Source organism: Mauremys reevesii, linkage group 9 (assembly GCF_016161935.1).
Source record: "Mauremys reevesii isolate NIE-2019 linkage group 9, ASM1616193v1, whole genome shotgun sequence".
Taxonomy (NCBI): domain Eukaryota; kingdom Metazoa; phylum Chordata; order Testudines; family Geoemydidae; genus Mauremys; species Mauremys reevesii.
The window spans coordinates 32,194,578-32,207,987 of NC_052631.1; the positions used below are offsets into that span (position 1 = coordinate 32,194,578).

General features: G+C 46.6%; 1 protein-coding gene across 4 annotated transcripts in view; it reads left to right on the top strand.

Annotated features, from left to right (window-relative positions):
• The first annotated feature begins 289 nt into the window (after positions 1–289).
• Positions 290–13,410, top strand: part of SLC16A14 (solute carrier family 16 member 14) — a 38,315-nt gene continuing 25,194 nt past the window's right edge. For all 4 annotated transcript variants that reach the window (XM_039487418.1, XM_039487417.1, XM_039487420.1 and 1 more), the window contains exon 1: positions 290–637. The gene's annotated coding sequence lies outside the window, so the exon portion shown is untranslated. The remainder of the gene's footprint in view (positions 638–13,410) is intronic.

The window sequence follows — 13,410 nt, forward strand, 5'->3', positions numbered from 1 at the left end:
TCTAGTAACACTGGCTACCACAAACACTTCAAACCTGCCCTCTGCTCTCTGCGCTTCTTGCCAATCCTGCAAGTCTTACTCCTGGAGTGCTTTGAAAATGTGTGCTCTGCCACAGCCTCTGGGAGGGTTACACAGCCAAGTGAAACTGAAGGGCCAATAAAATCTTGATTACTAGCCGCTTTTATTGGGTGACCTCTTGTAACTCACAGCTAGATGTAAATTTCCAGTGATAACCTGTGCAGCGATAAACTTCATCCAACCACAAGAGTGTGCATGTGAGAGGATTGCAAATCTCTTCCGCTAAACCAGAATTAGCCGGTATCATTGGCACATGAGAGAGCGTGTAGAGCTGAAATTGCCCTGGATGGATACAGGATCATGCGGAAGACGAGCTGTTCTGGGGGCAAAAGGGCGGCGATCAGCCGCAGCCTCCTACCAAAAATAAGCCCCAGTCCAGCACCCCCCGGGCCAAGGGGAGGGAACCGGCTGGGCTGGCGCGGGGAGGCTGAGCGGAGCCTGGGCTGAGGATGATAGGCAGGACGGCAACAAAGCCAGGGGCTTGGAGGAAAGCAGCAAGTTTCGGCGAGAGCCGGGAATAAAGCCCTGCGAGCCGCAGAGCTGGCTCGGGCCCCGAGCGGTGAGTGTGGCTGGGCCGGCGCGCTGCAGGGGAGGCTGCTCCAGAGGCAGCGTGGACCAGAGGGGCTGAATGGCACCGGGACATGGCGAGGGGGCAGGATCCGTGGCACGGAGCCGCATCGGGAGACAGGGAGGTTCCGGGTAGGGAGCTCAGCTCAGCTGAGTGGGGAGGCGGCACCGCTTTGTCTGTGGCTCTGGGGGAGAAGCGCTGCTGCAGCAGCGGGGTAACTAGCGGTCATTCTTTGTGCTACCGGCAGGCAGAGGGAGGGTGCAGCCTGCAGGGCTGGTAACCTGCCCGAAAGCGGCATCACGGCTGGAGGCATCTCCCCTCCGCCACTGGAACTCTCTCCCGCGGACAGCGAAGGAGCAGCTTGCTGAGTTTCCTGTTATTTTCCTCCTTTTCCCCACCCTCAGGGGCAAGCGTTAACCGCTTTGCATTCAGTGATCTCTCGGGCCTGCCAGCCTCTGTCTGCGTGTCTGTCTGCGGTGGCTGAAGTTCTGAGACACTTACTATGTGGTATTACTTTCTGAGTCAATGGTCCTGATTTAAATTTGGGGAGGGGGGGGACATAGGATCTGAATCCTGGAAACCTCACATGTACAATCTGGAAAAAATAGCCATCTCCAAGAATATTTTCTAAAACCATTTCCACAACAAACATTTCATTAGCTGTAAGGCTCTCCTTTACTGGAATCCAATGGGAGAAAAAAAATCTGTTCTCAGATCTTAGTTCCATATTCTGCTTCCCCTAATAACCATGTTACATGCTCCTAGGGAGAGAATAACATCAGGAACTAGATCCATCATATGAATCCTATAACAACAGCAAAGAGTGAGAAAAATAGCCAGAGAGTAAGAAAGATAGTGTTGTAGTTGAGGAGCATGGAGACCTGTGTTCTTGCCCTGACTCTGCCAAAGACTTCCTTCATGACCTTGGCCAACTCACTTAGCCCAACATTTTCAAAAGAAGTGTCTGCACTACATTTCATGCACTTTCATGCAAGTGAAGACACCTTAGGCATGATTTATCTAAGTGCTGAATTTTTACATTTCCACTGAAGTCAATGAGGTGTTAACCTGAAAATGAGACTAAATGTGTTCCAGGCTGGGCAACCAAAAATTAAAGCACCCAAAATTGGAGGCCACTTTGTAAATGTCGCCCTTAACTTTTCTGTGCCCTGGTAAAATGGGGATATTACTATTTAGGGTACCCAGCTGGGGTGTTGTGAGGCCAAATTCGTTACTATTTATAAAACAATTAGAGTTCTTTGATGGAAGTTGCTATAAAAGTGCAATATTCTATAATTTTAACATTAAAGATTATCAACCACTGGAACTGGTTACCTGGGGATATGGTAAATTCTCCATCACTTATTGTGATGTTCCTCTCTGGTGTTGTCTGGACCAATGATCTGCTAGGTCACTCCAATCCTTGACTCTGGGAGCCAGCCTTACCCTGCTCTGTGAGAACCCCCACTCCTGGGCTGTTCACACACAGTGTCTGGCGTGTAAGCTGCTACCAGCTACTTGCAAGCGAATGACACTAGCCAATATCTCCGGTCCCAGATGCAACCCTAGGAACCTCGGTCTTGCAGTGTCCAGTTATGTCCACTGGATACTGCAAGCTTATATGAGTTTGTCAATTTAACAAAGAAATTGATATGTACCAGGCTTGTTATCCCCAGGGGAGCCTCTGACACACTGCAAACAGAACACACTGCTTCAGGTAGAATCAACAAACAGATTTATTAGCTGTAAAGATAGATTTAAAGTGATTATAAGTTAAAACATAACAAGTCAGATTTGGTCAAATGAAATAAAAGCAAAATGTATTCTAAGATGATCTTAACACTTTCAATGTCCTTAAAAATTTAGATGCGTCTCACCATAGGCTGGCTGGTTACTTTTCAGTCAGGTTCTCTCCTTTGATCAGCGTTTCAGTCGCTTGGTGGTGGTGGTGTCTGTAGATGTAGGTGGAAGGGAGAGAGCATGGCAAAACGTCTCTCCCTTTTATCATGTCCTTTCTTTCCTCTTGGCTTTGCTCCCCCACCATCAGAGTCAGGTGAGCATTACCTCATCGCAGTTCCAAACTGACCAAAGGAAGGGGGGTGACTCCCTCTAGAGTCTAACAGATCCTTTTGTTGCTGCCTAAGCCAGTATCCATTGTTCCTGTGAGGCTGGGCTGGGTTTGTCCCATCCATGCCCTGATGAGGTGTGAACTGCCTCTCTGTTCCTGGAGAGCTTTTGCATGGGTTTGCTTTAAGCCATGAGGATATATTTTCAGCCTCATAAATACATACATGAAATTATAACTTATAACCTTACTATAACATTACTGTAACAATTACTATAACATCACTATAACAATCATGCTCAGTGCATCATGAGCCTTCTGAAGACACCCAACATGGCAAACTTTGCATTGGATAACACACAATCATTTTATAAAGATGAACATGGGGGTGTAGGGTGTTCCCCCAAGGTACAGAGTGTCACACCTATACTCTTTAAATCAAGACTGTATGTCTTTCAAAAATATATGCTTTAGTTCAACCACAAATTATAGTGCTAGATGCAGGAATCACTGGATGAAATCTAAGGCCCAGGAGGTCAGAATAGATCATTATAATCGTTCTTTCTGGCATTAATATTTATTAAACTATTAATTCACCCGAGAAGGCAGTTAACATCATACAAAAGTTGCTTCTCATTCCCCTCAATGAGATAAGTGAGATAGGCAGACACCTGAAGTCCTGCATGCAGAACTCCCATGAGACTTTATGGGTCCTATCTAGTAGATGAAACTGCTATGTTGGGTGCACACTGGATGAGGAGCCCTTAAAAATCTAGCCTTGATTCACAGAGGGAGTTGCTAGATGCTGAGGACTTTAAAAAATCTAATCCTTATTAATGTGTCTAAATGGGAGCTGAGCTCTTTTGATGATTTGGCACCCCTTATGGGTGCTGAGCATTTGAAAACTGATTCTGAGCTCTTCTGACTGGCTCTTAGAAGCTACTGCCACATCCAAACCCAGTCACAGGTGAAGGGAGTCAGGGTGGGGGTATCATGCTTTGTGGATCTCACAATCTTGTTTGGGTGCGGGAAATATGTATGGCTTTGCATATAAACTGTTGGCACTTGTGCTATAATTTCTTTACAATTTTGCAGTTGCAAAGAGTGTCCTCTGCTTTTCTGACTTCTAAGGTACTACATTCTACTTAGATACATGCACAATGTAATAGGTCAAGGGTGTACTGAGTCATGAGTGAGGAGTGCAGCCAAATGTCCAATCCTAGCTCTGTTCAGCATTTGAGAGTTTACACAAGTATTGCAAGTGACCTTTCCTGCTTGTGGCTGTATTTACATACAGATTCTGGACTAAATATAAACATGAAGGGAGGTTAATAGTGCAAAAGTGAGAAAGAATCCAGTTCATACAGGGTAAAAATAAGCATTTCCCTTTTACCCAGAGGTAATGGATGTTGTTGCAAGTCTGGCACTAACTCAGATCACTTTGTTCTTTCAGTTTATTTGTCTGGGGACATCCTTACTGTTGTTGAGTGCGCAGTTTCTTTGCTATTGTAAATAGGATGAGTATCATTGCTGGATATAAGTCCCACTGAAAAAAAGGTTACTGCTTTAAGTTACTTTTGTTTTAAATTATTTAAAAAATATTTAAATATTAAATAAAAAATATATTAAATAATAAATAAGTAAATAAAATATTTTAAAATACACAACATTCATTCCTGTCAAAAAAGAAAAAAATGACTATGTACAGTATCAGTATTTAGACAATTTGATATAATGTTTAGTGAATATATAACCCCATATAGATAAATCAAGACTACTTTTTCAATGACTAGTGGTTTGGGGTGCCTCAATCTTTGGGCAATCTGAGATAGTTTATAGGGCTTGATTGTGAGAGAGCAGGTGCTGAGCATTTCTGAAGACCAGGCCTTTTAAGGTGTTTCAAACTGTGCACTCAAAACCTGAGGCGCTGAAAATTACTCTTTATTTTTGAAATTTAGGCCATTAATATCACTATGTGGATTCCATACAAAATCTATGGAAAAGCTGCACAGTTAAGCACTTGAGATCAGGAAATACAAAAACTAGGTTTCCATATTCAGCCTTCACAGATTCACACTTATGGGCAATCTTTAGTGACATGATGACATATTATTTTTGAAACAATCGATTATAATGTCAATCATACGCTATTTTCTACAACCTTAGACAAATGGTGTAATATATTGCATTTTTTTTCATTCTTGTATCCCTCACTATTTTCATTACCATAATCATTCAGTAGATCTCTATTGACTTAGACTTTTCATGCAATTAGTTCTCTTCTCTCTTGTGTATGGGCCAGACCCTCAGCTGATGTAAACCAGCATAAATGGAGCTACACTGATTTACATCAGTTGAGGATCTGACCCAATGAATTTTAATATAGGGATAAACTGAGCCTTTAAGCCAGGGATCTCAAACTCAAATCACCACGAGGGCCACATGAGGACTAGTACATTGGCCCAAGGGCCGCATCACTGACACCTTTTCATATAGATACAAAAGCCCCACCCTCTTCCCCCGGCCCCGCCCTCACCCCACCCCTTCCATGAGGCCCTGCCCCTGCCCTGCCTCTTCCCACCCCTTCCCCGCCCCCATTCCAACCCCTGCCCCAAAGTCCTCACCCCAACTCCACCCCCTCCCTGCCCCTATTGCAACCCCTTCCCCTGCCCTGCCTCCTCCCCTGAGCACGCGGTTCCCCGCTCTTCCCCCTCCCTCCTGGAAAGCACTAAGCGCTGCCAAACAGGGAAGCGCCTGGAGATAGGCAGAGGAGTGGGGACGCGGCGTGCTGGGGGTGGCGGCGGGTGAGGGGAGCTTGTCGGCTGCAGGAAATAACTCTGGGGTGGTGGGGAGCTTGGCGGGGTGCAGCAAATAACTCTGCGGGCCACGTATTTGAGACTCCTGCTTTAGGCTCACTGAGCCCTTTGTAAAGGGTAGTGTGTAGCTTTACCACCCGGGAATGACTCCAGGAAGGAACTGTAACTCAGGCCTGGTCTACACTTGGACTTTAAGTCGAATTTAGCAGCGTTATTTCGAACTAACCGCTCAACCGTCCACACCAGGAAGCCATTTAATTCGAACTAGAGGGCTCTTTAGTTCGAATTTGGTACTCCACCCCGACAGGTGGAGTAACGCTAAATTCGACATGGCTAGCTCGAATTAGGCTTGGTGTGGATGCTAATCGAACTTAGTAGCTCCGGGAGCTATCCCACACTGCACCACTCTGTTGACGCTCTGGACAGCAGTCCGAGCTTGGATTCTCTGGCCAGCCACACAGGAAATGACCCGCGAAAATTTGAATTCATTTTCCTGTCTGGGCACTTTGAATCTGACGTCCTGGTTGGACATCGGGGCGAGTTCCGCAGCACCTGCAACGATGCAGAGCTCTCCAGCAGAGGAGTCCGGGCAATCCCAGAATAGAAAGAGGTCCCCAGCATGGACTGACCGGGAAGTCATGGATCTGATCGCTGTGTGGGGCGAGGAGTCTGTGCTCTCAGAGCTGCGCTCCAGCAAGCGGAATGCAAAGACCTTCCAGAAGGTCTCGAAAGCCATGAAAGACAAAGGATACAGCCGGGATGCGATGCAGTGCCGCGTGAAAGTCAAGGACCTAAGACAAGGGTATCAAAAAGTCAGAGCGGCAAACGGACGCTCCAGAGCCAAGCCCCAGACATGCCGCTTCTACGAGGCACTGCATGCCATTCTCGGTGGGTCTGCCACCACTGCCCCACCAGTGACGGTGGACTCCGAGGACGGAATAGTGTACCGGGACAGTTCCTCCTCGATGTTCGCCGATGGGGAAGATGAGGAATGGTCTTTGGAGGACAGTGCAGGCGACAGCGAACCCACTCCCGCTTTCCCTGACAGCCAGGATCTCTTCATCACCCTCACAGAGATCCCCTACCAACCCTCCCCTGCCATTAACCCGGACTCAGAATCAGGGGAAGGATCAGGCGGTAAGTGCTATAGACGTGTAAACATTTATTTTTTATAAAATATGTATAGAAAAAATAGAAACACTATATAAAAATTTTAAATATTAAACTATATGAAAAGTAGGTCCACACAAAGAGGGATTGAAGAAAGATCCTCTAGCGACAATTCAACGAAGGTGTCATACAGTTCCTCGAAAAGCCTCCGCGTGAGGTTTCTTGGGAGAGGTGCCTTGTTGGGCGCTCCGTTGAAGCAAACTCTTCCTTGCCAGGACATCCGAATATACAGAGGGATCATCGCCTCCACGAGCATTGCTGCATATGGTCCTGGTCGGTGCAGCGCTTCCCTTAGCATCCTCTCTTTCTGGGCACGGGTGACCCGCCTCAGGGTGATCTCGTTCTGGAAATACTGCATCTAAGTAGGGCAATTAGTGTATTGTTACTATTGTTAATGGTTTAAAATTAGGTTGCATAACAATGACCCTCGCCTAACAGCCACGTGCTAGAGGCCACAGAGAACAAGCATACATTGATCTTTCCCGTGCACTGGCGGGAGGGGCTGCAAAAGGCTCATCCTTTCTGCTTTCCACATTGCCTTTAGCAGGAGAGCACAGCTATCCACTAACTGATAAGCATTATCTACTGTAAGGCTTACCAGGACTGTCTGCAATACGGATTCAGCTGTCTCTCCCTGCTTGTCCGCTCTCCTGTGCAATGGCGCCGCCAATGAGAGCATACTCAGAAATCTCGAACTAGTTCTGAGATCTCGCGAGACTTGGTGCCCTGTATAGTCTTGTTCTCTTAAACTGACTTGACTGTGTTCACTGTCCGCAAACCTGTATTTGTTCAAGGAAATCACTTACTTTTTTGCATCACACAGCTTCGGCTCTTTCCCGGACTGCCCCGGCATCCCCCTCGCAGAGGCTGGCTCAGATTAGACGGCGAAAGAAAAAGACTAGGGACGAGATGCTCCAGGAACTGATGGCCTGCTCCAGAGCAGAGGCGGCAGAGCAGAGACAGTGGAGGGAGACCCTGTGTCAGCAGCATCGCACACACATCGAACGGGAGGATAGGTGGCGGCAGGAAGACCAGCAGGCGACTCAAACGCTGCTTGGTCTAATGAGGGAGCAAACGGACATGCTCCGGCGCCTTGTAGATGTTCTGCAGGACCGCAGGCAGGAGGAGAGAGCCCCCCTGCACTGCATCTGCAACTGCCCTCCAACGCCAAGAAGTCCTGTCCCCCCCTCACCCAAAGTTACAAGAAGGAGGGGCGGTAGGGGCCGTGAGAACTGTCACTGCACCGCAGCAGACACCTCTCGCGCTCTAAATTTGTAGAAGTTCTTCCCTTACAGGATCACCCAGTCCCAAATCCAAGTTTCAACCCCCCACTGTGTATAACATTATTAAAAGCGGTTTGCTGTTACTCACTGTTTCCGTCACGTTTCTCGTGTCAGAAGACTTTGTGTGTAGGGGGGGCGGATTTTTAATTGCAGTGCATAGCCCACATTACCAGGGTACAGACTTGGGGGCAGGGTCAACTGCAGGGCACACACAGACTGCAGTCACTAGGCACCAGAGTCAGTCTGTGTGGTGTATGCTGCCCCGGGTCATTCGTTGATGTGTATGCTTGTCCAGGGTCCTGGCGCCTGCCATCCCCGAATGTAAAGGCAGGCTTCCCTTACCATGCACTTCGACCGTAGCCACGAGCCTCTCCGCTGCCCTGAGCCCCAAAAAGAGCCCTCATCCAGGGACAGATACTCACCCTTCCCCACACCTCACCCTTCCAACGCCCAAACCAACAGCCCACAGCCATCATGCAAACCCCTATCCAAAGACGGCACCCCTCGCCCCTTCCTGCAAACCCACCCATTCCTGCAAACCCACCCCTACATGCACAATCACTGTAAACCGTCCCCCACCCCACAGACCTATGTAGGAGCAGGAGGCTGTCCGTCCTGTATTGGACAAGCGGTCTGTACATCAGTGCACACCGAACCCAGCACAGTATGCTTCCATGTTTCAACCCAGGAACAGAAATGCAAAGTCAACGAAAGATTTATTATTAATTACTGTTACATTTCATTAGTTTTAAAACGTGCTTTGGAAGTGGGGGAAACTTGGAGAACCGGGTTTGTGAGCTCAGATCTAACTTGACACATACAGACACAGGCCCATGATCAGGCTCTCTTAAAATCAAGTGGACAGTCACAGGTTACCCTGCTCTGCGAGGAAACTAGCTTTCAAAGCCTCCCGGATGCACAGCACTTCCCGCTGGGATATTCTCTCGGCACGGGTGTCTGGCTGATCGTAAACAGCAGCCAGGCGATTTGCCTCAACCTCCCATCCGGCCAAAAAGGTCTCGCCCTTGCTCTCACAGAGATTGTGGAGCACACAGCAAGCAGCAATAACTACGGGGATATTCTTTTCGCTGATGTCCGAGCGAGTCAGTAAGCTCCGCCATCTCCCCTTGAGACGTCCGAAAGCACACTCCACGACCATTCTGCACTTGCTCAGCCGGTAGTTGAAGAGTTCCTTCTCACTGTCCAAGGCGCCTGTATAGGGTTTCATGAGCCAGGGCATTAGCGGGTAGGCCGGGTCCCCGAGGATCACTGTAGGCATCTGCACATCCCCAACCGTTATTTTGTGGTCTGGGAAGAAAGTACCTGCCTGGAGGCGTTTGAAGAGACCAGAGTTCCTGAACACACGCGCGTCATGAACCTTGCCCGCCCACCCGACAAAGATGTTGGTAAAACGTCCCCTATGGTCCACCAGTGCTTGCAGCACCATTGAAAAGTAGCCCTTTCGGTTAATGTACTCGCTGGCCTGCTGGGCTGGTGCCAGGATAGGGATGTGAGTCCCATCTATAGCCCCACCGCAGTTTGGGAATCCCATTGCGGCGAAGCCATCTATGACGACCTGGACGTTTCCGAGAGTCACTACCTTTGAGAGCAGTTGCTCAACGATTGCGTGGGCTACTTGAATCACAGCAACCCCCACGGTAGATTTGCCCACGCCAAAGTGGTTCGCTACTGACCGGTAGCTGTCTGGCGTGGCAAGTTTCCAGAGGGCTATGGCCACTCGCTTCTGCACACTCAGGGCTGCTCGCATCCGTGTGTCCTGGCGCTTCAGGGCAGGGGACAGCAAGTCACAGAGTTCAAGGAAAGTGCCCTTACGCATCCTGAAGTTTCGCAGCCACTCTGTTTCATCCCAGACCTGCAGCACTATGCGGTCCCACCAGTCCGTGCTTGTTTCCCGGGCCCAGAATCGCCGTTCCACACCATGAACTTGACCCATTGCCACCATGATCTCCACGGCGCGGCGTACCCTGCTTTGTGAGAGGCCTGCGCCACTCTCCTCACCGCGCTGCCGGAGCCTCCTCGCCCGATTTCTCAGCAGCTGACTGTGGAAGAGGTGGACGATAAGGTGCGAGGAGTTGACAACGGCCATAAGTGCAGCGATGATCGCAGCGGGCTCCATGCTCGCAGTGCTGTGGTGTCCACGCTGTAACCGACCAGAGAAGGGCGCGATCAGATTTCCCGCCGGCGCTTTCAGGGAGGGAGGGCGTGATTGATGGTTCAATGACGACAGTATCCCAAAACCGCCCTCGACACATTTTTTCCCCCAGCAGGCATTGCGAGCTCTACCCAGCATTCCAATGGGCAGCGGGGACTGCGGGAACTGTGGGATAGCTTCCCACAGTGCACCGCTTCGAAAGTCGACGCCGGCCCCGTTAATGTGGACTCAGAAGTTCGAATTAGTGTATTTAGTGTGGATACACAAATTCGACTTCATAAGGTCGAATCCACAAATTCGACTTAAGTAGATTCGAAATAGTCTTGTAGTGTAGACAAGGCCTCAGAGGCATAATCCCTCTCCTCTTCCCCTGTTGCTTTGAAGACAAGTGGTTATTAAGTCACTTCACTCCTTTTCAGGATACATCTGTTGGTGCCTGACCATTTCCACTAGCTGGTGTGTAGTGGGGCACAGCTATGGCACTCCCCAATTCCTCCAGACCATTTGTTTGTGAGGGGAAGTATGAAGTCTCTGCTCTCATGCACGTAGTGGTCATTATTCCTTCCTGCTCCCCTTTGTGGCATGGTGAGGACTAGTGACAATCTATTTAAGTTTGTCTTTCAACTAGCAGCGCAACCTTTTTTACACATAATTTCAGTGAAGGAGGCATTTCACTGTGGAGTTACCTCAGCTGAACACAGACATGTCCCTGTGTTCCTGAGTTGCAGTGCAGCTGGTGAGACAGTTAACTATGAAGGTAACTGAGCTACAAACTTAGACAGCTTACATATGCAAACAATTTTTTACTATTGTTTTGTTATAATTAATGTATAGTATATATTGTGCAAGTCCAGCTTTCTGTATATTTTTCATGTAAGTGACTAATTAGCTCTGACTGGCACACACACTGGTACCATGTACTACAAGAAGCTACACATGTACTGCAAGAAGTAAATGATCACATAATTAAAGTCAGTGGCCAAATCTTCAGTTAGTGTAAACCACTCTGAGCTCTACTGACAACACCAATTTACAACACCCAAGGAACTAACCTTATATCATGATGCATATGTAAAAAGGATCAGAGTTAAGGTAGGGCTGAATACTATAACCTTGACATCTGCATTTTAAAAAAAATTGATTACTTAATCTGCTTAATATAGTTTTATATTGAATTTTCTATGTAGAGGCAAAACATAAAAAGAAGTTTTGCTTTTGACAACTTTAAAGCTCTGCTGGCTTGCAGATAGTTGGCAATAGCATGTGTAAATGCCATAATCTGGAAGTGTTTGGATAACCACTACCAGAACTCCCTGTCTCACTCATTAGAAGTTCTGCAGGAGGGAACCTCTTTCCTGGACACTTTAGGAAATTCACAGGAGATAATTTCTCTCTTGTAAATCTTTGTGGAACCTTTAAGGTGCATCAGAATGGGCTTCTCTCCTGCACATCTTAAAAAGTGGGTGAGATCCCTCTTTCAACCCCTGGCAGTCTTTATAATAATTTAAAAACAGGCTTAATCAAAAGTGGTAGAAGCTACAAAAGTGAGATCTTGGAATAGTGTTGCCGTTTTCATAATATAATAAAAATACTGTAATGATGAATAATAATAAATAGTGTGTAATAAATAGTGTGTCATAAAAACAAATTTTATATTTCCAAGATCACTCTTCCAAGATCTCACTTTTGTAGCTTGTATCACTTTTGATTAAGCCTGTTTTTAAATTATTATAAAGACTGCCAGGGGTTGAAAGAGGGATCTCACCCACTTTTTAAGATGTTCAGGGGCACCACCAGAAAAGTGAGGAGGTCCGTGGGGGCTGCTGGAAAAAAGGGGAGGGACCCGCTGGGGGCGGGGTAGGGGAGTGTGCCAACACGGGGGTGGCACGTGACCCTTGTTGCCCGCCTGTACTGGCGCCTCTGACTCCTATGTTTCATTGAGGAGTATCACATGTGAAACAACATGAAGGTATTTAAGAAGCCAGCTCAAATTGTTCTGCCTACTCAAGCATTCAGGTCTTGATCAGTATAGGCAAACAAACAAACTTAAACTTGTTCTTCATAATAATTTTAAAACAACACTAGCAGCCTATTTAATTTTAAAAACAGTAAAAAGTATACACCTCCCTTTCTATTTCTAAATCTGCTCAGTGTGATAGATATTCTTGCTTTGCTCTGCTCAGCTCCGTGCTGCTGGCCCTGTGCTACCCGGGGTCCCCATGGACAGCTCTGTCTGCCATTAGGGAGTTTTTTCCCCCGAGAACTCCCGTAACATTTTGTGAACCTCAGTTTGGGAACTACTGTCCTAGTGTAAAATCTTGAGTGATGTCACTGACCTACAAACTGCTGTATTTGAAAATGGAATTTAACCCAGAAGGAGGCCTGATATTGACATAATCTTTTCACAATATTACACTTTTCTTTATCAAAAGCTTCTTACTAATTTGAAAATAAAATTTAATACATAAAGTCTATAAAGTTTCAACAGTTCTTCCCAGTCACTATAGAAAATATTTTAGTCCCAGGGCAACTACATTTTTTCGTAGGTTGTCAGATTGCTATAAGTTAGCACAGAGAAGCCCTCTTTCAGTGCTCCTCCTAAGATCCATTGGATGGAGAACCACTCTGCTTTACCCTTGAGTTTTGATAACTGTTCATGTAGATGATTTAAATGGGTACCATACATTTTGCTGTGTTATAGTAGACTTCCAAGTGTACCCTGCTAAAAATGGTTACTGCCTATTCACATTACACTTAGTCCAGCTTCTCGATTGTTTTTAGAAATGGGAGGTGAAATACAATGACAAAACTCACTGCTCTTACTTTATAGATTTTTATTTATTTATTTTTGTAAAATATCATGGCCTGAGGGAAGGAGGGCAGTATACATATTGAAGTTTGCTTTGAGCAGCAAAATGCCTAAGGCCAGTCCTGCTCTTAATACTACTGTAATATTTGGTTGCCATGAACACTGCTTCATTATAGTGGCTTGTCCTATCATATTTGCTTATGACCCATTAATTTTATTTGTTGATTCTTATTTTTTGGCATTAATGAGACACTGTACAAGTTCAGAAACAGTTGCAAACTACTCTTTGCTTTAATGAATTGAGATGTTTTGGACCAATTTTCCTTTCATTTACAGCAGTGTAAATCCAGAGTAACTTTGCTTATTTTGGTGGAATTACTCTGATTTATACCACTGTGAATCAGAGCAGAATTTTATCTAGTGGGCCAAAATCTGTCCTCCTTTATAC